Here is a 27,467-nt window from a genome sequence, read left to right as displayed (position 1 = left end):
ACAAAGGCAGGGACCTTGTGATCTTCAAAGGCCACTTTGGAGTGTTCCACGATTTAAACACACATTTCGGTAGAAGTACTGGACCCCAAACCCCACCAGATCAGACATCTAATGGAACCAACAACATTCTGCAAGGAAGAAATAATAGTGTGCTGCTAAGAGGGACTGCCACTCTGCAAGTGCATTGCTATGTTGGCCAGTTGCTTGCTGTGTGCTGTGCTGTAGGATCGTCTGCCACTTTGCTGCTTGCTTTGCTGTGTTGGCTAGCAGCTTGCTGAGCCTTTATTTGAAAAGTGTTATATAGCGGGGACATGACCCGTAAGGGTATCAGAGTGCTGCATAAAGAAGCAGATAAGATTGGCAAGTAAAAGCGTACATAATAAACATAAGTTAAGTTAACCAGCACATGTACAAAAAGAGCAACTCAAACATGTAGTATATGTAAATTAACAAAACATTGCATGAGAAACCCATGTTGAGAAAAAAAAAAAAGTTATATACAGTGTCTTCAGATCGAGTGTTGCAACTGGTTATTCAGTTATAATCCTTTGACTTGTTTCGTGAATGAGGAGGACGAAGGGCTCGATCTGATTTCGGGAGGAAGAGCATTCCAAATTCTCAGGGCAAGAACGGAGAATGTGGGGTTGAAGGTGCTTTCCTTTTAAATTTGTGAGATTTTAGCAAGAGAGAGTTGGAGCTTCTTAGGGCGCGATTCAGACCAGAACGTTCAAGATTTTTTGACAGGTAAATGGGGGGTGGTATAATGGAGAGCCTTGTGCGTCAAGCAAGCAATCTTGAACCAAATCCTAGCTTCCAGCGATAGCCAATTGAGCTGTACTAGGTCTGGTGTGATGAGATCACATTTTCTTGAACCCGTGATGAGCCTGGCAGCAGAGTTCATAGTAACCCTTAAGGAGGCTAGACTAGCTTGGGGTAACCCTGCCAGGGTCACAATTCCATATTCCAATCGGGAGATAACTAGGGATTGGACTGCTAGTTGCAAGTCCTCAGGAGGCAGGGACGACTTGATTTTTCTAAGTGTGTTGAGTTGGTGATTAGCTACCATGAATGGCGAGATTTCTAAAGCGCACGGCTACTCCCACGAGTGTCCCGGCGCTGAGCGGAATGTAAGAGAGCATGTATTCTGCCTCTGCTTTAATTGCATCTTAGCTGGATTCGGTCTATAAAAGCCTTGCAGAAACTATTTCTCTAGGCTCGTATGACCCTGTTAGGCCAGGTTGGACTGGATTAGCCCTCAACAGCCTCTAGAGTCAAGCCCCCTCTTCTTCATAGTTAGAATGCACCCATGGCTCCACTCGCTATAACACCTATAACTGCTGTGTCCGACACAAACACATGGTCCCTTCGTTCGACTGGTCTGCTGCCCGTGGTCCGCGCCGGTGTGCTGCCCGCTGCGGAGGGCCACGGTGCTCAGTGCTGGGGACGCTCGTCAGCTGCAGCCTGCTTCAGTCTGTAGTGCTCCTCTGGGAGACCCCTCAAGCGCTGAGCCGCCTGCTCTGGCGTCAAGTCTCGCTGGGCTTGTGACAGCATCTCATAGCCCACCATGAACTTCCGAACAGTAGCCGAGCGCAGGAGGGGTGGGTAGTAATGCGCATGAAGCTGCCAGTGAGTACAATCTTCCTTGAGGTGTGGTCCGGTGGGCGCTCCATGCCATCCCATGGAATAGGGAAAGGAGATCTCAAAGAGATTGTCATACTTTGTGAGAAGCCTTTTCATGATTGAAGCCAGACTGTCTCGCTCCTTGTCGCTGAGATCCTGAAGCCGTAACACATGGCGGCAAGGCAGCAAGAGGGTCTGGAAGGGCCAAACTGTCCAATAAGGGACAACAACCACCAGCCAGTCTTCGTTTTCAACAACGATGCGATCCTTCCGCACGGCTTCCAGCTTTCCGTACTCCACCAGCATAGGCACATGGTGCTTCTTAAGATACTCCATCTGGGTCCGATCCTCCACCTGGGCTTCATTCGGCAAAAAATTACTAGCCCATATCCGACAGTGTGGATGAGGATTTGAGCATCCCATCATTGCACCCTTGTTTTCAAATATCTGCACTCATGGGTACGTTCCTCCCTGTTCTCTCATGATTCCTGCCCACTTGTCAATCACAACTCTTATTTCAGGGGGTGTCATAAGAGGGAGTGTCATATCAGACCAAGGATGGAAACACATGACTGTGCAGACTCCTCTGGCCGATCCTGCTCTAAGCAGTGGGTGGACACTGTCAGCAGGTTCCGGAGCATCCGGCTGGAAAGTCATTCTCAAAGACGTATGTGCTCTCGTACAGGGGATTCACCTCTCCATTGGCTCTCTTTGCTCCGGGGCAGAGCGGGTTGGAAGGATCATTGCGCGGAACATGCTCTTGAGGTGGTTTCTCAAGCGGACCTTGCCATGGCCTTTTCATTCGGTGCGCACACACCAGCACCCATTCGTCCCGCAGTGGATTGTAACGCACATGCTGGTGCTCGGTTGGATTGAAGGCTAACCTCACCTGGCGATCATCCTGTCATTTAGTCTTTACAAGCTCAGTCTCTTCTCCTACTACTCTCAATTCCTAGTCGACTGAATCTTGTTCACACACTTCTCCTGCTGCTTTCCTCATTTTGTCACTTGTCCTATAACTGTGCACACCTGCAGTTTATGGGCCAGCGTGCTTTGAGGCTCTAGTTGTGCACTTACCTTATTGAAGCCCTTTGGAACAGTATTACTCTGGCCCCTTGGCCAAGGCTTGCTTGCAGTGCGATTCCTTCTTTCTCTACGTGGCTGCTGCACTTTCACCATCTGTAACGTAAATGTAAGAGATGAAAGCCTTAATTCAGCGAATAAAGTTTACCAAAGTACCCTAAAATAATACATTTGCAGACCTCATGCAAACTGCAGCTGCACAGAGTTCTATTCCGTAGCAGATTGAAAACTTTTGTCTATCAAAAGACAGAAGAATGCAAGGTGCACCTTCCGAAGATGAATTCAAAATGAGAAGGCAATATGGAAAAAATGTGTACTGTCAGGAAAATTATTTTAGTCTACCCTTGCCAAATATTCTCCAAAACTGTGTGTGGGAATTTGAATCTTTCCATGTTTCTGTTTTTCACAAGGCTGAACACTGTTGAGCTCTCATGCCTAAACATAGCATTTTATTTTGGACTCAAATTCCAGTGAATAAGTGCACATGGGTTTCATCTCCCCAAATACCAACCCCCCCTCCAGTCCACGTATAGTGCAGACTGACCGAGGCCCATTACAAAATGCAAAACTAGCCCACACAGCCCTGCCCTACTGTAGACACCTTGTTTCTCACATTTGTGCTAGCTACGAGCAGACAAACCAGCACAGACACTGAAGTTAAACGATAAATGGCAAGTCAATTTGATTGGCAAGTTTACGGACAGGGAGTGGGTGAGAACTTGTGAAGGGGTGCCGACAGTATCCAGTAAGGCACACTTTAAACAGATGCAGCTTAATTACATACATGGTCATATCAGACAGAGGAACAAGGAGAACATAATGGTGAACAGCCATTAGTGTGCGGCTATTTGTACGCATGCCATTACTTCGCAAGCGTTACTACGCATGCGATGTAGCAACGCACTGCCTTTAGTACGCGTGCTGTTACATCGCATGCGTACTAACGCCGCATGCGTATGGGGCAGGCGCAGCTCTTGGAGCTCGACACTGCGGCCATTTGCTCCAGTGAGGGGTATGCTGCTGCTTTTCCTGGTGACACTCTTTCCGCCTGCCCTCCAACCCCCCAACAGGTTTATATCCTGTGTGGCAACGACGGAGGAAGCCGGGAGGGAGAGAAGAAGGGAACTACGCATGGTAAGAGGTAAGTGGGGCTGTGTAGGGTCGTACTTGTGTTAGTGTAGTGTAGAGTTGTGGGTTGTGTACTTGTGTTAGTGTAGGGCTAGAGGCAGGGTCGTGCTGGGGTAGTGTTGTGGGAGTAGTGCATGGTTTTAGGGTTCAGGGGAGTAGGGGGGTAGTGTTTGGGAGTAGTGACAGGACTGGGGCTAGGGGCAGGGTCATGCTGGGGGTAGAGTATTAGGGTGGTGTTGTAGTGACAGGACTGGGGCTAGGGGCAGGGTCGTGCTGGGGGTAGAGTATTAGGGTGGTGTTGTAGTGTTAGTGTAGTTTACTGTTTAAGTGTTTAGTGTAGTGTTGGGGGTTGTGATGGGTAGTGAATGAGTATGTAGCGGAGTAGGGGAATGTGTATGTTAGTAAAGGGGGTAGTGATTTAGGCTTTAGGGTAGTATAGTGGTGTTTCAGTAGTGTAGGGTAGCTTAGTGTTTTAGTTTACTTCCCCACCCAAAACCCCTGATTTCATTGCATCCCGCTCCAGGGGTAAGGTACATTTTTGATAAAAATGTATTATTAAATTAAAATCTTTACCGATTTGGAGTTATGGGAACATAATCATTGTGAAAAAATTGCTTCGTATTGAGAAGTAGAAGCAGATGGGAAGTAAAAGCATGCGAAGTATAAAAATGCCTAGTAACGACATATGCGAAGTAAAAATAGTGTACTAACAGTATGCGCACTAATGGTTTGCGAAGTAAGAACACATATTCGAACATAATTTGCCGAAGAACAAATAAATTGGTAAAGTTGTACCAGGTACTGTAATGTAGAACTGCCTGTTACAAAGACTACTATTTTAACACCATATTACATTTTTAGTGAAGAGACATTGAGCGAGCCCCATCTAAATACCCTCCCCCGTAGTTATATCCAGCCATATTTTTTAAACCACAAGCATTTTAATGGCCTTGAGAATTGTTTTAAATACTGCACATCTTGGGCAAGGAATGGAGACAGGGGAATAAGGAATACATTCAAAGGTGATTGCACAGGAGCACACAGGTTCGACAAATGAGGGGGCCAGGATTAAAGCCAGGTTTTCTGCTTCCACAGTTTCCAACTAGCACTCTAGACCACAACTGAGAAGGTGCTCACTCCGATGAAAAGGCCAAGGGACTTTCCTTCCAAGGGAAAAGTCACTGCACTGTGTGCCTAGGGTTATTCTGCTGTATGGGATTAAATGGTAAATCTAGTGCTGGAGTCTGCTCACCCCAGTGAATTGTCCACCCTGTTAGGGGTCTTTTCAATTGCTTTTTAAATAGCGCTTAGGTCATGTATTGTGGCCATTTAAAAGTCCATCCAGTATTTTCATATGATAGGAAAAAGACAGAAGCAGATTATGTGATCTTTTCTTTAGGCCCTGTGTCTGTAGGTGGTACTGGGAAATATCTACGATGGACAATGTTGTTTACAACGGGTCTTTTAGATGTCATTCCAAGTGTGTGACAGATTTATCCATCATGTAAATTTTCGTCTCAAAATGTGCCAATAGCAATCAATTAAGCTTTTCTGCAGGATGTGGTAAAGAGTTTGAAGATAAATACGGTATGACACAGTAATCAGACTCACTAATCGATATCTGTTAGAAGTATACTTTTTAACTTTTTAAAAATGCTTGTAAGTTGTAGAATTAAACCCCCCAAAATGCCAGCAGCTCCTAGACCCCTATACCCAAGGAATGTCTTCTGATGTTTTCGGGCACACAATGTATCTACACATTTGCAAAAGGACATAGAAGTGATAATGGAATGTTAGTCACTAATTGGGATATTTTTAAACAAAAAAATGTAAACTGAATACGTCTCATTGACCATTTCTCTGTCTTTTTCCTCTCGCTCTTTGGCTCTCTCTGTCTCTATTTCATCATCCCTCCCAGTCTTTCTCGGCTTCTCTCTTTCACTTGCAGTTTATCTTTTCCTGTTTCTCTCTTAATGTTTCACCCTCTCTCTCTTCATCCGTCTCCATCTTTATTTTTGTCTATAGTCATCTGCTTAGCTTGCTCTCTCTCCCTACCTCGGTCTCATGGTCTCTCCCTATATCTTACTGCCTTTCTGTCTGTTTTTGACTCTGTTTCTTTCCCTCATTTGTCTTTCGTTCTCATCTCTCATTGTCTTTGATTTCTGTCTTTCCCGTTTTACATCTCAGTCTGTCTCTTTTCCTTCTCTTTTCTCTTAGAGTCTGTCCCTGGCTCTCGCTCTATTTCTATGTGTGTCTTTCTGTATACGTTTGTCACTCTCCCTGTTTTTCCTTTCTCTCTCACCCTTTCAATGTCCATCCCTAGCTTGCTCTCCCTATGTTTCTCTCTCTGTCATTCACTGACATTCTCTAGTCATTCCTGTCTTTAAGGTCGCTGTCTGACCAGTTCAGTATTCTATCCTGGGACCAAAGCTGTATTTTAGACTAGACAGACACGGAGGCCAGGGAGGGCCTCTGGGCACCAGATGTTGGCTTCAGACCAGCATTTGCAGGCCATTGGCCAACGGGGGTCAAAAAATTGGCCTGGGCACAAAAATGAAAGTGACCCATTCACATTAGTGAACTAGATAGCTATTAAAACATTAGTGAATTAGAAAGCTAATAAAAAAAGTGGCCACATTAGTGAACTAGTTAGCTAATAAAAAAAGCGGACCATATTTGCAAATCAAGACAGTTTTGAACTTGGGTATTTTTCAAGGAATGGGAGACTGCGTGCATTTTTGCTTGCTGCAGGGAATGTTTGTGTTAAATATCAGGAAAATCAACAACGAAAACCAGCCCAATAAGTCAGGCCCACAAACTGATGAAATGCAGGGTGTCACAACAGCCCAACGGACACTGCCTCATTGCCCTATGCAACAGTCCGACTCTGGCTGAGATCTCGAGAGGCCTATGGGTTCGAGACGAAGGGCAGGAAATTGTATTATATGACATTTGTATAGCTCCTAATCTGCCTTTAGTATACTACTGCCGTCAGGGTGATTTTCCAGGATGCGGCTAGGTTTTTAAGGCTGATGCCCCAAGCCTGTTTCAGGTGTACCTTCCTAGATACTGCCCTTAGAATTACCTGGAGGCTGGACTTTAAGTGGGATGAAAAAACTGAGAGGGGGGGGGGGGGAGGGGGGGTAAAAGGGGCGTGGCCGATGCGATTTTGAGCGTGGCGTAATAGCACACGCTGAAAACCAATGCTTAGCATTATGTGCCGCCCGACTGGTATTTTGCTACTTATGTAATTGCTTCCAGATGTATAATCCGGCAACTAACAATACACTTACAAGCCAGTACTATTGGCTTTGTCAATGGTGGTTAGATGCGTAACACAAAAAAAGCAACAATCATGCCTACAGCATATTGAAAACGCTTCAGTTCTAAAACGGTGAGACTGAACGAACTAAAACGAGTCTCTCTGAAGTCCAGTGATAATGATGCAGAGTTGAGGTTTTCTTTTCCCGTGGGTGAGGACAAAAATGGAGAGCCGGCAGTGACCCGTCTTAGCACCCGACTTTTAGACCCGGCCCACTAAAGCCCTGCTTGAAAGCAGCCGCGGCCCGTGGAGGGAATTCTAAAAACCGGAATATGGATAATTATAGGTAAGTAAACAATTTACTTACCTGTAATTATCCATATTCCGGTTTTTAGAACCCACCACCCTGCCCCTCCCCCGCCCCACGGAACTCCCTCCAAGGGCCACGGCTGCTTGAAAGGGACCCTGCACGAACCCCTTTCCGCAGCCCACCGCCGAACACGAGTCTCTCCAGAGATGTTTTTTCCCGACACTTACACGAAGGGCGAGCTGGGCCCAGGGCGCCAATCATCAAAAGGTGCGTAAAGAGCGTTTTGTCTGCATTAAGGCAATGCAAACAGCAGTGTCCCTGCCACCTGGCTCCACTGATTTACATCAACATAATTTCGCTCATTTTTCTAACACATAGAAGGCACGGTTTGTTAACACTCACATCTGTAATGATGGTACCACACCATCAGCCTGCTTTCTTGCCCGCTCTCCCCATGCTGCTAACCAATTAACCCCACCCGCCTCCTACAAACAGCTTGGCGCCCGAATGAGGAGCTAATTACTGTGTGTGTGATTCAGGTGAGTTGGCTAAGCACAACGTTTTATATAACTTACCTTGCCGCCTGCGTTCAGTTTCAATACACGCTGCTCGCGCTTCCTGCACCACGCTAGGCAGGCTTCACAACTCGAGTAAGACATAGCCATTCACATAAACCACTCCCGACGCTGCTTTTATACTGTTTGTAAATGAACAGTACAGCGGCACCCGATTGGTTAGCGCTCGATTGGTTAGAGCGAGCAAAGGCAACGCTCACAAGTACGCATGTCTGGTTGACAGTGGTTAAAAAAAACACGAAACTGACGTGGGCCTTTTCGCAACTTCTGCCAACCAGACGTTCGTACTTCAGCTCACTCACTGCGTCATTGCTTTAGATGACAGGCTACGTCTCAGTCAGCACTCGAGTTGTGAAGCCATCCTAGCGTGGTGCGGTGGAGCGCTGGCAGTGGAGCAGAACAGCTTGGGCACAGTTCATTGAAGTTGAACGCAGGCGGTAAGGTAAGTTGCATAAAACCAGGGTTTTAAAACTATGTTGTGTAATACTTGTGTATCCCCTAGCTTCGGCAGACTCCGGAGTCTTGCCTATTGGCCAGCTCGGACGGGCCCACTAGCATCCTCTCCAACATTAGGAGAGACGAGCCTCAGCTTTAGCAGGCAGAAGCAGCAGCGCTCCGAGCCGACCAGCTGTCTGTAAAGCACACATCTCTCTGCTTGGAGCTTACAGGGGCACGCAGGTCACGAAATTGAGCTCGAGATTGGCGTTCGAATGAAAACAGTAGTTTTGCATGCGTTTTGTACTGAAGTGTTATCAGTTTTGAGTCACCCACAAAGGGAAAGTTAAGTAAGGTATGGAGAAACGTATTAGCATCCACACCACCCCAGCAGAGCCTCAAAATACTTTAAATGAGCAATTCGATAGTATAGAGGTGAGTCACTTTGGGTCAGTGGACGCTCTGCCAATCCACACGTCACACTAGTAGGTAACACCAGGGCACAACTCAGGGGTACACACGGGTGGACGGCGTCCTCCCACTATTTTTACAGGGTGAACGCCGTCCACCCTGCCAAGAATTTGGGCCCCACTGAATAAAGTGCTGAACTACCCCGGTGTAATTTCCAAACACCGGGACACTTTCAGCAGCGCCTGTACGTTGTCTGCTTTCCATCTGCAACAACGTGCAGGCGGGGAAGGGGCTTTCTTATTTAAGACTCCTTCTGGGTCCATAACAAAGGCCACATTAGAGGGGCAATCAGGCCTCCTTTTGTGAGTCTCTTGGCTGGGAGCAGTCGGGAGCCTCACACCTAGATGCAAATGAAGCGGAGGGGAAACAAAGGTTTAGCACTTCACACATACTTAAGAAAGGCAGCTTTTCACTTTGTTTTCAATTTGTTTAGTCCCTGTTTAGGAGATATGCATGCACTGTAAGAATGTCATATTTGTTGGTCTTTCCCAGTATTTACACACAGCAAACTGCATTTATATAGATCTTACTACGCCTGAGGAGGCATTGAAATAATTTAAGTACCACTATTTTTTTCTTGTATAGCCCTACTCATTCCCATGCAGGGCGTCAGAGTGCTTTACATCAACGCGCACATATTACATGTACAATACATTATATAAGTTTGTAAATGAATGTACAGGCTGTGTTACATAAAACTGGGGGATTGTAAGGTGTAGAAGTCACATATGCTATTATCCTCCCAATGCTCTCAAACGTACACATGATAGACCTGCTAAAAATATATATGAGGGCTTTAGATCTGATGTCACTACTTGTGCTGCCACCTTCTATGATGTCATTTCCTGTGATGCCATGTGTGATGTTGTGCGCTGTGATGTTGCGTGCTGTGATGTCCCACACCGGGATGCCCCTCGCCGTGATGTCCTGCGCAGTGATGTCTACCTGAGGTTAGTCCCCCCACTTCTTTTTTAGGTCTTGTGCCCTGGATAACTCTATTCACACTTTACAGCGTGTGCTGTGACTTTTCCTTTTGTGTGATTTCTTCTTCCTCGGGTACGTTTCATGGAAAATTGTACAAAGCTTTCTGTGGGAGTGAAGGAGGCCTTCAGTGGATGGAGGATGGGTCTGTGAGAAAGTGCCATCTTTCTTGCATGGTATGCCCCCACTTTTAGCTGAATTCCCGAATGTACTTTGACTGAGTGTGCCCTGAATCCTGCCTGCCAATCGGGTGCCCAGGGCCTATGTTCCTTCCCTAAAACACAAAACCCTATTTGGCAAACCCTGGCCACATGTCAGCCCCTGGTAAATGGTACCCTAGGTACCCAGGGCCTTGTGACCAGGGAAGGCCTCTAGCACTCATTGTGCCACCCTTAGAGGCCCTGTACCCTTACACATACACGCACACAACCACACACACACAACCACACACACACACACACACACACAACCACACACAACCACACACACAACCACACACAAACACACAACCACATGCACACACTCAACCACCCACCATACCACACACACAACCATAACCACACTGTTGGAAGGCGTTCTCCGGGGGGGCTTCGGAATACGTTCCTGACCACCCGTTGACCCACCTCTCCCAGAGTTAGGCCGAGCAAGGGCGGGGAGGCCCTTCCTGGAAGGGTCTCGTACCTAGGATCGCACACACTGCGCTTGCACTCTCTGACAGAGGGACACCACACAGTAGTTCTTCGTAAGACAGTATACTTTATCGTAGACGTAAGGGACCTTTATGATCCGAAATGCAGGTACAGCGCCACAATCAGCGGCGATCTCGTGATGGCGGTATGGAGGTAGCGGGACAGTCTTTGAGTCAGTGTCTCTGCGGAGTATCCTGCGCACAGCTCTCAATCCTCGAGCTGGGGGGGAATGTTGCTTCTCTCGGCAATCTCTGCCGATTCCCTTGGAGGAGAGTGCCGCGAGTCACTCAGCAGGCACAGGTGGTTCGGAGTTCGGGGAGCCGCGACAGTGTCAGCAGAGCTCAGATGGTTCAGAGTTCGGGGAGCCGCGACAGCGTCAGCAGGGCTCAGATGGTTCAGAGTTCGGGGAGCCGCGACAGCGTCCGCAGGGCTCAGGTGGTTCAGAGTTCGGGGAGCCGCGACAGCGTCAGCAGGGCTCAGATGGTTCAGAGTTTGGGGAGCCGTGACAGCGTCAGCAGGGCTCAGATGGTTCAGAGTCCGGGGAGCCGCGTCAGCGTCAGCAGGGCTCAGATGGTTCAGAGTTCGGGGAGCCGCGACAGCATCAGCAGGGCTCAGATGGTTCAGAGTTCGGGTAGCGTTCTTCGGTTCGGGGAGCGATCGAGCCGCGACCAGGTCAGCAGGCTCTCGTCTGTCCAGGTCTTCTCTGCCTCCCGTCCCTTCAGCACCCCTTGTTATACTCCCCCTCCTCTTTGAAGTCCGGAGTCCTCGCCGAGAGGGGTCTTGGTGCCTGGGGGCGGTGTGTCGGGACTTCCTGTCGCTCGGCCCCTTTGATCTGTTCAGGTGGGTCCGGGAGGGACTCCAGACACCCAGCAGGCGAGGCGCCCGCTCACCGGGGGCCTGGTTGCCGATCGAAACCTTCCTTGGGGAAGAGACCAGAGGTGTGACAGGGACGGCGCCTCCCGGTCTGGCTTGGGGGGTTTCTCTCTCCCTCTGCCGGGAATGCGTGTTGGGGTCTGGCCGGCCATCGGGATGTTGGGCCATGGTGGCCGGAAGTCTGTGACATCAGGGATCGGTGCGGTTGCAGGGTGGCTTGCTGGTCGGGAGGGCCCACGCCACGAGGCCGGTCTCACACGTGCCCCCCCAACTGAAAGGCGGGGAGAACTACCCATCCACTTGGGGGTTCTCCTCGCTGAAGCGGAAGAATCGGGACAGGCCGTCCGCGTTGGCGTGGTCCGTCCCGGGGCGATGCTCCACAGTGAAATCCATCCCCTGGAGGGAGATTGACCAGCGTAGCAGCTTGGGGTTTTCTCCTTGCATCTGCATCAACCACTGCAAGGGTCGGTGATCTGTTTGAACTCGGAAGTGTGTTCCGAACAAGTAGGGCCGTAGCTTTTTGAGGGCCCAGACTACTGCGAAGGTCTCTCTTTCAATGGTGCTCCACCGCTGTTCTCGAGGTAGCAACCTTCGGCTGATGAAGGCTATGGGCTGATCTATGCCTTTGTCGTTGAACTGTGAGAGGACTGCCCCGATGCCGTGTTCCGAGGCGTCCGTCTGGACCACAAACTCCTGAGAGTAGTCGGGGGCTTTGAGTACCGGAGCAGTACATATAGCGGCTTTCAAGGCGTCGAGCGCTTTTTGGCACGGGGGAGTCCATTGTATTTTCTTCGGGTGTTTCTTGGAGGTTAGCTCTGTGAGGGGGCCTGCGATGCTGCCATAGTTCTTAATAAACCTCCGGTAGTAACCGCTGAGGCCCAGGAAGGCCCAGACTTCCGTTTGGGTAGTTGGGGGTTCCCAGGACAGGATGGCGTCTATCTTCGGCTGGAGGGGGGCGACCTGCCCGCTTCCCACCTGGTGCCCCAGATAGATTACGGAGCCTTGTTCAATTTTACATTTGCTGGCTTTGATGGTGAGGCCGGCCTGGCGCAGAGCCAGCAGGACTTGTCGGAGGTGCTGGAGGTGCTCGGTCCATTGGGAGCTGAATACTGCTATATCGTCGAGGTACGCTGCGCTGAACCCCTCTAGTCCGGACAGGACCCTGTTCACCAGTCGCTGGAAGGTGGCCGGGGCATTCTTCATTCCAAACGGCATCACCCTAAAGCGGTAGTGCCCATCCGGGGTGGAGAAGGCGGAGCGCTCTTCGGCTCCCTCAGTGAGTGCAATCTGCCAGTATCCGCAGGTTAGGTCGAAGGTGCTGAGGTAGCGAGCGGCTCGAGGCGGTCGATGAGCTCGTCGGCGCGGGGGATAGGGTGAGCGTCCGCTCGGGTGACCGCATTGAGTCCTCGGTAGTCCACACAAAATCTCAGCTCGGGGGCAACACCAGGGGCAGCCGCTTTCGGGACCAGGACTACCGGGCTGGCCCAGGGGCTGTCGGAGGGTTCAATCACCCCGAGGGCCAACATCTTAGCTACCTCTGTCTGGATGCAGGTTCGGACCCGATCAGGGACCCGGTAGGCTCGGTGTATCACTGGCGGGCTGTCGCCGGTGTTTACGTCGTGGACACACCAGTCGGTGACCCCAGGGGTTAGGGAGAAGAGGTCCGTGAACTGCCCTAGTAGTCGGCGGCAGTCGTCGGACTGTTGGGAGGTGAGGGCGGTTGACAGTCTCACCCCCTCCACGGAGCCATCGGTCTCTTTAGCACCCAGGGGGTCTGGAAGGGGCTCGGTGTCTTCTTCAGTCCCATCGTCGGTGGCCAGGAGCAAACTCAACTCCGTCCTCACAAAGTGGGGTTTGAGGCGGTTCACGTGGAGGACCCGGAGGGGGTTCCGCGGGGACTGCACATCGACTAGATAGGTGACTTGGCTCTTCCGCTCGACCACCTTGAAGGGACCAGTCCATTTGTCTTGGAGGGCGCAGGGTTTCACCGGGGCCATGACCCAGACTTGTTGGCCCGGCTGAAACTCGACCAGCGTGGCATTCTGGTCATACCAGCGCTTCATCTCTTCCTGGCTAGCCTCGAGGTTTGTCTCTGCGAGTACTCAGAATTTCCGGGTCTGGTTGCGGAGCGCCAGGGTGTATCGGAACACATCCGGAGGGGTCCCCCAGAGAGTCGTTTCCCAACCCTCCTTGACCAGGCTCAGGGGTCCCCGGACGGGGTGTCCGTACAGTAGTTCGAACGGGCTGAACCCCAGAGATTTTTGGGGAACCTCTCGGTAGGCGAACAGGAGGCAAGGGAGGAGGACGTCCCATCTCCGGCGTAGGGGTTCTTCGAGGCCCATGATCATCCCTTTCAGGGTCTTGTTAAATCGCTCGACTAGGCCATTCCCTTGGGGGTGGTATGGGGTGGTGAACTTGTATGATACCCCGCACTGCTGCCATAGGGACCTCATGTATTTGGAGATAAAGTTCGTGCCACGATCACTCACGACTTCGCGAGGGAACCCCACGCGGGAGAAGATCCCCATCAAGGCCCGGCCTACCACGGGGGCCGTCACGGTGTGGAGGGGAATGGCTTCGGGGTAGCGGGTGGCATGGTCCACCAGGACGAGGATGAACCGGTGGCCCTGGGCGGTCTTGGGATCCAGGGGTCCCACGATGTCGATTCCCACCTGCTCAAAAGGGGTACTAACAACGGGGAAGGGTTGTAGCGGAGCCTTGCGCTTCCCCCCACTCTTTCCGCTGGCCTGGCACGTGAGGCATGACTTGCAGTGTGCCTCCACATTCGCTCGCATCTTGGGCCAATAGAAGTGGGTAACGAGTCGCTGGTAGGTCTTCTCTTGGCCTAAGTGTCCGGCCAGGGGTACATCATGGGCCAGGCCCAGTAGGAGACTTCGGAAGCGCAGGGGTAGCACCAGTACTCGGGCCGATCCCAACTCGGCCGACTTCTGTTCGCTGTACAGGAGGCCGTTTTCCCAGTATACCCAGTGGGTTCCGGACTGGTCGCCTGCTGCTTGGGCCTCGGCCTGCTCTCGGGGTCCAATGAGAGAAGGGCAGGTGGCTTGTTCCTGGCAGAATTCTTCTCGGGAAGGACCTCCCTCGCAGTGCCACTGGGCCATCTTGGGCAGGTCCCCGAGCTCGGTCAGTGGTTCGGGATCTGGAGGCACCGACCCGTCATCGGGAATGGTTGCTTCTTCCGGAAGAGGGTCGTCGGGCTCGGGTAGTGCGTCCCGGACCTTGGGGACGGCGACTGTGTTCAGCGGAATGGCCTCACCTCCCTCGGAGGAAGGCAATCTGAGAGTCATAGAGCGCGTGGTGGCGCATACCCATTCATGTAGGCCCATCATTTCTAGATGGGCTCTTCGTTCCACTTGTCCCCACGGGGAACTCTCAAGGTCTTTGCCCAGGAGGCAGTCTACGGGCTGGGAGGTTCGGACTGCCACCCTCAACTTGCCGGTGACCCCCCCCCCCATTCGAAGGGGACCAGGGCTATCCGGCTTAGGCTCTCGGAATTGTCCGACGATATGACTGGACAAAAGGCGTCGGGCAGGAGCTGGTCTTCGGAGACCAGGTGGCAGTGGACCGCTGTGACACTGGCCCCAGTGTCGCGGAGGCCCTCGACGCGGTGACCGTTGACCATCACCTGCTGTCGGTACTTCTTCGTGTTGGCGGGCAGGGGTGTTCCGGGGACCATCTCTCGGTCCCCTGGGGAGACCAGGGCCATGGCGGCTGGCTCCCATTCTTCGGAGTCTTCCATCTCTTCTCCCAGGGCTACGGAGGCCATTTGTCGAGCCAGAGGGGTTGTCGTGGCGGGTCGTTGGTACATGGGACACTGAGGGTCACTGGCATAGTGTCCGGTCTGTTGGCAGTGGAAACAGGTGATCCTCACTCGGGGTCCCGACCTCCCCGGTGGCCCGGTGCTGGCCGGAGGTGGGGCTGGAAAGTGCGGAGGTTGTCCTCTGGGGGGACTGTGCTGGGAGCCCCCGGGAATTCTCTTGGGCGGCCTTGATTACCTCCGCCACTCTGGCGGGGGGGTCCCTGACTGTGGCGACCGTAGTCTCCCACGGGACCCCGTGAGGCCCGGGTGTTCACCCATCGGTCAGCCTCGACGGCCAGTTTTCGAGGGTCAGTGAGCTTGCTGTCCAGGAGGTGCTGGCGTAACTCCACAAAGCAATTGGCGGACAAGTGTTCCCACGCGATTAGGTCGAACAGCTCCTCAAAGGTGGAGACCTTGCTGCCCTTGATCCACCCGTCCAAGGCCCGGCTGTAAAAGTTCACGTACTCCACCCATGTGGCACCGGGTATCTTTTTGCAGTCTCAAAACCGTTGCCAGTACATTTCGGGGGTGAGCCCATATCGGGCTACTAGGGCCTCTTTCATGTGACTGTAGGAGTTCAGCACCGTGGAGGGTAGGTCTAGCTGGGTATCTCTCCCCTCGCTCAGGAACCGGCCCCACAACCCAGCCCCCCAGTCTTTCTGCGGGACTCGGTAGGAGGTCATGGCAACTTCGTAGGCCTTGAACCATTGCTGGATGTCGTCGTTCTTGTAATATTCCTTCATAAACATCCTTGGGGATGTGGACCTTTGGTTCCACGACGGAGGAGAGGGGTTGAGTTCCCGAGGGTCTGGCCTCCTCACTTTTAGCCTTGAGCTCGATATCTTTCAGGCTGTGTTCATGTTCTAGTTGGAGTTTTCTTTCTTCGTGCTCTCTCTGTCACTTCTTTTCCTCGAGTTCTCCTTGTAGGCGTAATTGTTCTACTGCCAGTTTCTTCTCGGCCAGTTTTAGTTCTCCCTCGATTTTTAGTTTCGCTAGCTCTAGTTCGTGGTTGCGGCCCCTTTCTCGGTTCGCTAGCTCCTCCGGGGATAGGCCCCCCTCTGGGGCGCTGCTCCTCCCCGGGATGCTTCGTGGTTCGTTTGGCGGCTCTCCTTCTGTTTGTGCCCGGGAAGCTCCTGCCTCGACCCAGGTTTTCAATGCTCCCTGGAAATCCTCTTTCGTGCTTAATCCGGTGGTAGCGATTCCAAGGTCTTTGCAGAATTGTTTTAGTTCTCTGTGCGTATAATATTCCAACTGGTCCTCTCGGAATGTCGTGCTTGTGTTGGTACCTGCGGCACCTAGGGAGGTTTCTCCTTCCATTTCTTTCCGGTAGTGCGTTAGTCGTTTACTGCACGATCTCTATGTGTCGGCTCGGATCCCGTCGTCTGCCACCAAATGTTGGAAGGCGTTCTCCGGGGGGGCTTCGGAATACGTTCCTGACCACCCGTTGACCCACCTCTCCCAGAGTTAGGCCGAGCAAGGGCGGGGAGGCCCTTCCTGGAAGGGTCTCGTACCTAGGATCGCACACACTGCGCTTGCACTCTCTGACAGAGGGACACCACACAGTAGTTCTTCGTAAGACAGTATACTTTATCGTAGACGTAAGGGACCTTTATGATCCGAAATGCAGGTACAGCGCCACAATCAGCGGCTATCTCGTGATGGGGTTATGGGGGTAGCGGGACAGTCTTTGAGTCAGTGTCTCTGCGGAGTATCCTGCGCACAGCTCTCAATCCTCGAGCTGGGGGGGAATGTTGCTTCTCTCGGCAAGCTCTGCCGATTCCCTTGGAGGAGAGTGCCGCGAGTCACTCAGAAGGCACAGGTGGATCGGAGTTCGGGGCGCTGGGACAGCGTCAGCAGGGCTCAGATGGTTCAGAGTTCGGGGAGCCGCGACAGCGTCCGCAGGGCTCAGATGGTTCAGAGTTCGGGGAGCCGCGACAGCGTCCGCAGGGCTCAGGTGGTTCAGAGTTCGGGGAGCCGCGACAGCGTCAGCAGGGCTCAGATGGTTCAGAGTTTGGGGAGCCGCGACAGCGTCAGCAGGGCTCAGATGGTTCAGAGTTCGGGTAGCGTTCTTTGGTTCGGGGAGCGATCGAGCCGCGACCAGGTCAGCAGGCTTTCGTCAGTCCAGGTCTTCTCTGCCTCCCGTCCCTTCAGCACCCCTTGTTATACTCCCCCTCCTCTTTGAAGTCCGGAGTCCTCGCCGAGAGGGGTCTTGGTGCCTGGGGGCGGTGTGTCGGGACTTCCTGTCGCTCGGCCCCTTTGATCTGTTCTGGTGGGTCCGGGAGGGACTCCAGACACCCAGCAGGCAAGGCGCCCGCTCACCGGGGGCCTGGTGGCCGATTGAAACCTTCCTTGGGGAAGAGACCAAAGGTGTGACAGGGACGGCGCCTCCCGGTCTGGCTTGGGGGGTTTCTCACTCACGCATGCGTGTTGGGGTCTGGCCGGCCATCGGGATGTTGGGCCATGGTGGCCGGAAGTCTGTGACATCGGGGATCAGTGCGGTTGCAGGGTGGCTTGCTGGTCGGGAGGGCCCACGCCACGAGGCCGGTCTCACAACCACCCACCATACCACACACACAACCATAACCACACACAAACACACACATGACCACACACACAACCAAATACATACACAACCACACACACCCCAACCACATTCCCAACCACACATCCACACACACACGCACACACAACCACACACACAACCACACACAACCACACACACAACCACACACACACATAACCACAACCACAACCAACTGCATACACAACCACACACACACACAACCACACACACCACACACACAAACACACACACACACACCCACACACATACACCACCACACACACCACCAACCAAACACCACACACACAACCACACACACACACATAGCCACAACCATACACACAACCACACGCACACACAACCACAACCAACCGCACACACACAACCACACATACAACCACACACACAACACACACAACCACAACCAACTGCAACCACACACACAACCACACACACAACCACACACACAACCACACACATACAACCACACATACATAACCACACATACACAGAACCACACACACACAACCACACACACAACACAACCACACACACAAACACACAACCACACACACACACAACCACACACACAACCACACACACAACCACACATACAACCACACATACATACAACCACACACACACAACCATACACAAACACATACCACACACACAAACACACAACTATACACACAACCACACACACAAACATACAACCACCCACACAACCACACACACACACACAACCACACACACCTCCAACAACATCCCCTACCACTCCCAACCACACATCCACACACACCCACAACCACACCCACAACCACACACCCAACCACACACACACAACCACACACACACACAACCACACACACACCACCACACACACACACACACACACAACCACACACACAACCACACACACACAACCACACACTACCACACATACAACCACACAACCACACAAACTCACACACACAACCACACACACAACCACAAACAGAACCACACACAACCACCCACACAACCACACACACAACCACACACCCCCCAACCACATCCCCAACCACACCCAACAACACATCCACACACCCACAACCACCCACACAAGCACACACACAAGCACACACAACCACACACACACACATAACCACAACCATACACACAACCACACACACACAACCACAACCAACTGCACACACAAAACCACACACACAACATACACAACCACACACACACAACCACACACACACACAACCACATACACACAACCACACACACACACAAACACAACCACACACAACCACACACAATCACACACATAACCACACATACAACCACACACACACACACAACCACACACACACATACACCCACACACACAACCACACCCACACAACCACACACACCCACACAACCACACACACAATCACACACATAACTACACACACACGACACACACAACCACATACAACCACACACACAACCATACCTACACCCACAACAGTACCCACACACAACCACAACCGCACACACAACCACACACACAACCACACACACAACCACACACACAACCACACACACACCCAACCACATCCCCAATCACACCCAACCACACATCCACAACCACACCCACAACCACACACACAACCACACACACAAGCACACACCCAACCACACACATACAACCACACACATACAACCACACACAACCACACACACAACCACCCACACACAACCACCCAAACACACACAACCACACCCACACACAACCACACACATACACACAACCATACACACACAACCACACACACAACCACACACACACCCCCAACCACATCCCCAACCACACCCAACCACATACCCACACACACACAAAACCACACACAACCATAACCACACACACAAGCACACACACAACCACACACATAACCACAACCATACACACACACACACACACACATACACAACCACAACCAACCGTACACACACACAACCACACACAACACACACAACCACACACACACAACCACACACACAAACACAACCACACACACAACGACATACACAACCACACACAACCACACACACACAACAACACACATACAACCACACACACAACCACACACAACCACACATAGAGCCACACATAGATCCACACATAGAGCCACACACACAACCACACACAACCACACACACAACCACTGTGAGACCGGCCTCGTGGCGTGGGCCCTCCCGACCAGCAAGCTACCCTGCAACCACGCCGAACCTCGTTGATACAGCCGTCCGGCTCCCGTGGACCAACCTCCCGAGGGCCGTCCAGATCCCCAGCACGCATGCCCGGCCGAGGGAGAATGAAACCCCCCCCCCAAACCAGACCTAGAGGCGCCGATCCTGTCACACCTCTGGTCTCTCCCCTGAGGGAGGTTTCGATCGACCACCAGGCTCCCGGGGAGCAGGCGCCTCGCCCGCTGGGTGTCTGGAGTCTCTCCTGGACCCACCTGAACAGATCAAAGGGCCGAGCGACAGGAAACCCCGACACACCGCCCCCCCAGGCACCAAGACCCCTCTCCGCGAGGACCCCGGACTTCAAAGAGGAGGGGGAGTATAACAAGGGGTGCTGAAGGGACGGGAGTCAGAGAAGACCTGGACTGACGAGAGCCTGCTGACCTGGTCGCGGCTCGATCGCTCCCCGAACCGAAGAACGCTACCCGAACTCTGAATCCCCTGAGCCCTGCTGACGCTGTCGCGGCTCCCCGAACTCTGAACCATCTGAGCCCTGCTGACGCTGTCGCGGCTCCCCGAACTCTGAAACCATCTGAGCCCTGCTGACGCTGTCGCGGCTCCCCGAACCCTGAAACCATCTGAGCCCTGCTGACGCTGTCGCGGCTCCCCGAACTACGAATCTCCGGTGCCTGCTGAGTGACTCGCGGCCTGCTCCTCCAAGAGAAACGGCAGAGATTGCAGAGAGAAGCAACATCCTCTCAGCTCGAGGATTGAGAGCTGTGCGCCGGATACCTCGCAGAGACACTGATTCAAAGACTGTCCCGCTACCCCTTTTCCCTCATCACGAGATCGCTGCCGCTTGTGGCATCAATTCTGCACCTGCCTTCCGGATCATAAAGATCCCTGATAACTACCGATAAAAGTCTCTTGTCTTAAAACGAATTACTGTGTGGTGTCCCTCTATCCGAAGAGAGTAAGCGCAGCGTGTGCGATCCTAGGTACGAGACCCTTCCAGGAAGGGCCTCCCCGCTCTTGCTCGGCATAACTCTGGGAAAGGTGGGCCTCCGGGTGGTCAGGAACGCATTCCGAAGCCTCCCCGGGGAACGCTTTCCAACATTTGGTGGCAGGCGACGGGATCCGAGCCAACACCTAGAGATCGTGCAGTAGACGGCTTACGCACTACCAAGAAGAAATGGAAGGAGAAACTTCCCTAGGTGCCGCAGGCACCAACCCGAGCGCGACATTCCAAAAGGACCTGTTAGAATCTTATACGCACCGAGAACTGAAACAATTTTGCAAAGACCTTGGAATCGCTACCACCGGACTAAGCACGAAAGAGGACTTCCAGGGGGCATTAAAAACCTGGGTCGAGGCGGGAACTCCCCGGACACAAACAGAAGGAGAGCCTCCCAACGAACCACGAAGCACCCCGGGGAGGAACGGCGCCCCCGAGGGGGGCCTATCCCCAGAGGAACTAGCGGACCGAGAAAGAGGTCGCAACCACGAACTAGAACTAGCAAAATTAAAAATCGAAGGAGAGCTGAAACTGGCGGAAAAGAAGCTGGCGGTGGAACAGTTACGCCTACAAGGAGAACTCGAGGAAAAGAAACGACAAAGAGAACACGAAGAAAGAAAACTCCAACTGGAGCACGAACGTAGCCTGAAAGAGATCGAGCTCAAAGCGAAGAATGCGGAGGCCAGACCCTCGGAAACCCAACCCCTGTCCTCCACCGGGGAACCAAAGGTCCACATCCCCAAAGACGTGGTGAAAGAATACTATAAGAACGACGACATCCAGCAATGGTTCAAAGCCTACGAAGTCGCCATGACCTCCCACCGAGTCCCGCAGAAAGACTGGGGGGCTGGGCTGTGGGGCCGGTTCCTGAGCGAGGGGAGAGATACCCTGCTGGACCTGCCCTCCACGGTAATGAACTCCTACAGTCACATGAAAGAGGCCCTAGTAGCCAGATATGGGCTCACCCCTGAAATGTACCGGCAACGGTTTAGAGACTGCAAGAAGATACCCGGTACCACCTGGGTGGAGAACGTGAACTTTTACAGCCGGGCCTTGGAAGGGTGGATCAAGGGCAGCAAGGTCTCCACCTTCGAAGAGCTGTTCGACCTAATCGCATGGGAACACTTGTCCGCTAATTGCTTTGTAGAGCTGCGCCAGCACCTCCTGGACAGCAAACTCACAGACCCTCGGAAACTGGCCGTCAAGGCTGACCGGTGAGTAAACACCTGGGCCTCCCGGGGCCCCGTGGGAGACTACAGTCGCCACAGTCAGGGACCCCCCCGCCAGAGGGGCGGAGGGAATCAAGGCCGGCCAAGGGAACTCCCGGGGGGATCCCCGCTCAGCCCCCCCAGAGGACAACCTCCGCCCTTTCCAGCTCCACCTCCGGCCAGCTCCGGGCCACTGGGGAGGCCGGGGCCCCGAGTGAGGATCACCTGTTTCCGCTGCCAACAGACCGGACACTATGCCAGCGACCCTCAATGTCCCATGTACCAGCGAACCGCCACAACAACCCCGCCGGCTCGACAAATGGCCTCCGTAGCCCTGGGGGAAGAGATGGAAGACTCCGAAGAATGGGAACCCGCCGCCATGGCCTTGGTCTCCCTAGGGGACCGGGAGATGGTCCCCGGAACGTCCCTACCAGCCAACACGAAGAAGTACCGACAGCAGGTGACTGTCAACGGTCACCGCGGCGAGGGCCTCCGGGACACTGGGGCAAGTGTCACGGCATTTCATTGTCACCTGGTCTCCGAAGAACAGATCCTACCCGGCGCCTTTTGTCCCGTCATATGCCTCCTGGGCAACGACCTTGAGAACTCCCCGTGGGGACAAGTGGAACGAAGAGCCCATCTCGAGATGATGGGCCTACCCGAATGGGTATGCGCCACCACGCGCTCAATGACTCTCAGAGTGCCTTCCTCCGAGGGGGGAGAAGCCATGCCGCTAAGCACCGCCGCCATCCCCGACGTCCAGAATACGCCACCAGGGGCCAACGACCCCCTTCTGGACGAACCGACCGTTCCCGACGAAGGGTCCGTGCCTTCCGACCCCGAATCCCTGACCGAACTCAGGGACCTGCCAGAACTGGCCCAGTGGCACTGCGAAGGGGGCCCCTCCCGTGAAGAATTCTGCCAAGAACAATCCACCTGACCGTCCCTCATTGGACCCCGACAACAGGCCGAGGCCCAAGCAGCAGGCGACCGGACCGGCACCCACTGGGTATACTGGGAAAACGGCCTCCTGTACAGCGAACAGAAGTCGGCCGAGTTGGGGTCGGCCCGAGTACTAGTGGTACCCCTGCGCTTCCGAAGTCTCCTCCTGGGCCTGGCCCATGATGTACCCCTGGCCGGCCACTTAGGCCAAGATAAGACCTACCAACGACTCGTCACCCACTTCTATTGGCCCAAGATGCGAGCAAATGTGGAGGCCCACTGCAAGTCCTGCCCCACGTGCCAGGCCAGCGGAAAGAGTGGGGGCAAGCGCAAGGCTCTACTGCAACCCTTCCCAGTCGTCAGTACCCCTTTTGAGCGGGTAGGAATCGACATCGTGGGACCACTGGACCCCAAGACCGCCCAGGGCCACCGGTTCATCCTCGTCCTGGTGGCTCATGCCACCCGTTACCCCGAAGCCATCCCTCTCCGCACCGTGACGGCCCCCGTGGTAGGCCGGGCATTGATGGGGATCTTCTCCCACGTGGGGTTCCCCCGCGAGGTCGTGAGTGACCGGGGTACGAACTTTATCTCCCGATATATGAGGTCCCTCTGGCAGCAGTGCGGAGTATCATACAAGTTCACCACCCCCAAGGAAACGGCCTAGTCGAGCGCTTTAACAAAACACTGAAAGGAATGATCATGGGCCTCGAGGAACCCCTACGCCGGAGGTGGGACGTCCTCCTCCCATGCCTCCTGTTCGCCTACCGGGAGGTTCCACAAAAATCCCTGGGGTTCAGCCCATTCGAACTGCTATATGGACACCCCGTCCGGGGACCCCTGAGCCTGGTCAAGGAGGGTTGGGAAATGATTCCCCGGGGGACCTCTCCGTATGTGTTCCGATACATCCTGGCGCTCCGCAACCAGACCCGGAAATTCCGAGAACTCGCAGAGGCGAACCTCGAAGCTAGCCAGGAAGAGATGAAGCGCTGGTATGAACAGAACGCTACGCTGGTCGAGTTTCAGCCGGGCCAACAAGTCTGGGTCATGGCCCCGGTGAAACCCTGCGCCCTCCAAGATAAATGGACTGGACCCTTCAAGGTGGTTGAGCGGAAGAGCCAAGTCACCTACCTCGTCGATGTGCAGTCCCCGCGGAACCCCCTCCGGGTTCTCCACGTGAACCGCCTCAAACCCCACTTTGTACGGAGAGAATTGAGTTTTCTCCTGGCCACCGACGATGGGGCCGAAGAAGACACCGAGCCCCTTCCAGACCCCCTGGGGGCAAAAGAGACCGATGGTTCCGTGGAGGGGGTGAGACTATCAACCACCCTCACAGCCCAACAGTCCGACGACTGCCGCCAGCTATAAGGCAGTTCGCGGACCTCTTCTCCCTAACCCCTGGGGTCACCAACTGGTGTGTCCACGACGTGAACACCGGCGACAGCCCGCCAGTGAGACACCGGGCCTATCGGGTCCCTGATCGGGTCCGAACCTGCATCCAGACCGAGGAGGCGAAGATGCTGGACCTCGGGGTGATTGAACCCTCCGACAGCCCCTGGGCCAGCCCGGTAGTCCTGGTTCCGAAAGCGGCTACCCCGGGTGTCGCCCCCGAGCTGAGGTTTTGCGTGGACTACTGAGGGCTCAATGCGGTCACCCGAGCGGACGCTCACCCTATTCCCCGTGCCGACGAGCTCATTGACCGCCTCGGGCCGCTCGCTACCTCAGCACCTTTGACCTGACTAGTGGATACTGGCAGATTGCCCTCACCGAGGGAGCCAAGGAGCGCTCCGCCTTCTCCACCCCGGATGGGCACTACCGCTTTAGGGTGATGCCGTTTGGAATGAAGAATGCCCCGGCCACCTTCCAGAGGCTGGTGAACAGGGTCCTGTCCGGACTAGAGGGGTTCAGCGCAGCATACCTCGACGATATAGCGGTATTCAGCTCCCAATGGACCGAGCACCTCCAGCACCTCCGACAAGTCCTGCTGGCTCTGCGCCAGGCCGGCCTCACCATCAAAGCCAGCAAATGTCAAATTGGGCACGGCTCCGTAACCTATCTGGGGCACCAGGTGGGAAGTGGGCAGGTCGCCCCCCTCCAACCGAAGATCGACGCCATCTTGTCCTGGGAACCCCCCACGACCCAAACGGAAGTCCGGGCCTTCCTGGGCCTCACCGGTTACTACCGGAGGTTTATTAAGAACTATGGCAGCATCGCAGGCCCCCTCACAGAACTAACCTCCAAAAAACACCCCAAGAAAGTACACTGGACTCCCTCCTGCCAGAAGGCGTTCGACACCCTAAAGGCCGCCATGTGCGCGGCGCCGGTGCTCAAAGCACCCGACTACACCCAGGAGTTTGTGGTCCAGACGGACGCCTCGGAACACGGCATCGGGGCAGTCCTCTCCCAGTTCGACGACAAGGGCATAGATCGGCCCATAGCCTTCATCAGCCGAAGGTTGCTGCCCCGAGAACAGCGGTGGAGCACCATTGAGAGAGAGACCTTCGCAGTAGTCTGGGCCCTCAAAAAGCTACGGCCCTAGCTGTTCGGAACACACTTCCGAGTACAAACGGATCACCGACCCTTGCGGTGGTTGATGCAGATGCGAGGGGAAAACCCCAAGTTGCTACGCTGGTCCATCTCCCTCCAGGGGATGGATTTCACGGTGGAACATCGCCCCGGGACGGACCACGCCAACGCGGACGGCCTGTCCCGATTCTTCCGCTTCAGCGAGGAGAACCCCCAAGTGAATGGGTAGTTCTCCCCGCCTTTCAGCTGGGGGGGCACATGTGAGACCGGCCTCGTGGCGTGGGCCCTCCCGACCAGCAAGCTACCCTGCAACCACGCCGAACCTCGTTGATACAGCCGTCCGGCTCCCGTGGACCAACCTCCCGAGGGCCGGCCAGTTCCCCAGCACGCATGCACGGCCGAGGGAGAACGAAACCCCCCCCAAACCAGACCGAGAGGCGCCGATCCTGTCACACCTCTGGTCTCTCCCCCGAGGGAGGTTTCGATCGACCACCAGGCTCCCGGGGAGCAGGCGCCTCGCCCGCTGGGTGTCTGGAGCCTCTCCCGGACCCACCTGAACAGATCAAAGGGCCGAGCGACAGGAAACCCCGACACACCGCCCCCCCAGGCACCAAGACCCCTCTCCGCGAGGACCCCGGACTTCAAAGAGGAGGGGGAGTATAACAAGGGGTGCTGAAGGGACGGGAGTCAGAGAAGACCTGGACTGACGAGAGCCTGCTGACTTGGTCGCGGCTCGATCGCTCCCCGAACCGAAGAACGCTACCCGAACTCTGAATCCCCTGAGCCCTGCTGACGCTGTCGCGGCTCCCTGAACTCTGAACCATCTGAGCCCTGCTGACGCTGTCGCGGCTCCCCGAACTCTGAAACCATCTGAGCCCTGCTGACGCTGTCGCGGCTCCCCGAACCCTGAAACCATCTGAGCCCTGCTGACGCTGTCGCGGCTCCCCGAACTCCGGAACATCTGAGCCCTGCTGACGCCGTCGCGGCTCCCCGGACTACGAATCTCCGGTGCCTGCTGAGTGACTCGCGGCCCGCTCCTCCAAGAGAAACGGCAGAGATTGCCGAGAGAAGCAACATCCCCTCAGCTCGAGGATTGAGAGCTGTGCGCCGGATACCTCGCAGAGACACTGATTCAAAGACTGTCCCGCTACCCCTTTTCCCTCCTCACGAGATCGCTGCCGCTTGTGGCATCAATTCTGCACCTGCCTTCCGGTTCATAAAGATCCCTGATAACTACCGATAAAAGTCTCTTGTCTTACAACGAATTACTGTGTGGTGTCCCTCTATCCGAAGAGAGTAAGCGCAGCATGTGCGATCCTAGGTACGAGACCCTTCCAGGAAGGGCCTCCCCGCTCTTGCTCGGCATAACTCTGGGAAAGGTGGGCCTCCGGGTGGTCAGGAACTCATTCCGAAGCCTCCCCGGGGAACGCTTTCCAACAACCACACACCCAAACACACACACACACAACCACAACCACACACACAACCATACACAACCACACACACACAACCACACACACACAACCACAACCACACACACAACCACACAAACAACCACACACACAACCACACACACAACCACACACACACAACCACACACACAACCATACACACAACCACACACAACCACACCTATACCCACAACTGCACCCACACACAACCACAACCACACACACACAAAACACACAACCACACACACACAACCACATATACAACCACACACACAATCACACACACACCCACCTTCAC

At 54.1% G+C, this 27,467-nt stretch overlaps 1 pseudogene; it reads right to left on the bottom strand.

The window, feature by feature from the left end:
* Positions 1-1,431: 1,431 nt before the first annotated feature.
* LOC146789847 (galactose-1-phosphate uridylyltransferase pseudogene) overlaps positions 1,432-27,467 on the bottom strand; it is a 111,155-nt pseudogene continuing 85,119 nt past the window's right edge.

Source organism: Triturus cristatus, chromosome 10, assembly GCF_964204655.1.
Source record: "Triturus cristatus chromosome 10, aTriCri1.1, whole genome shotgun sequence".
Lineage (NCBI taxonomy): Eukaryota > Metazoa > Chordata > Amphibia > Caudata > Salamandridae > Triturus > Triturus cristatus.
This window is presented reverse-complemented; position numbering and strand designations above follow the sequence as displayed.